This window comes from Limulus polyphemus, unplaced genomic scaffold (assembly GCF_000517525.1).
Source record: "Limulus polyphemus unplaced genomic scaffold, Limulus_polyphemus-2.1.2 Scaffold5461, whole genome shotgun sequence".
In the NCBI taxonomy this organism is placed as follows: domain Eukaryota; kingdom Metazoa; phylum Arthropoda; class Merostomata; order Xiphosura; family Limulidae; genus Limulus; species Limulus polyphemus.
Window position 1 is genome coordinate 56,170 of NW_013671071.1, and position 746 is coordinate 56,915.

The following is a 746-nucleotide window of genomic DNA, read 5'->3' on the forward strand; positions in this document are numbered from 1 at the left end:
ACAAAACAGCTGAACGTTATGGTAAGTTAGTGACTATGGTGACAAAACAGCTGAACGTTATGGTAGGTTAGTAACTATGGTGACAAAACAGCTGAACGTTGTGGTAGGTTAGTAACTATGGTGACAATACCAATTAGCACATCCTTATGTCTAGAAGGTTGGAAATAAATATAAACTATGTATTTTTTAAAACAATTTCTATATTTGTAACATTTGAAACAGTAATGGCAAATTCATATTTAAATCTCACACATTACTTAAGTGTTGTATATTTTATAAGATTATAAATGTAACGAATTCATGCACTCCAAAGTTTGATAATACAAGTTTCATTTCATATTACAGACAAAAAAAATAAAGCATTCCATATTTAGCTAATCCACAACTTTACATACTTTCTCTATTACTGATTCCCACCTGGTGGGCTGCTCTGAAAGCTCTTCCACGTTAATAAAGATGAGGTTTACAGTTGAAGTATCTTACTCCAGCTTACCCGTCATTTTTACCTAAATAGTGAAACACAAGCAATAAGGACAAATATATATTGTCTGTAGTTTCAATTATTAATTATCTGTATAACTATTAAAACTGTTGCATAGCTGGGTTTTTTTTTGTTATTAATTGAAAGGTTGTCAAACCCTGTGACTACATCCTAACTAAAAGGACTAGAGTGTTTTTGAATAGTTCAATATTCTTCTTCAGGATCCTGAAATGATATCTCTTCTTTCAGGGATGATTTTGACCAT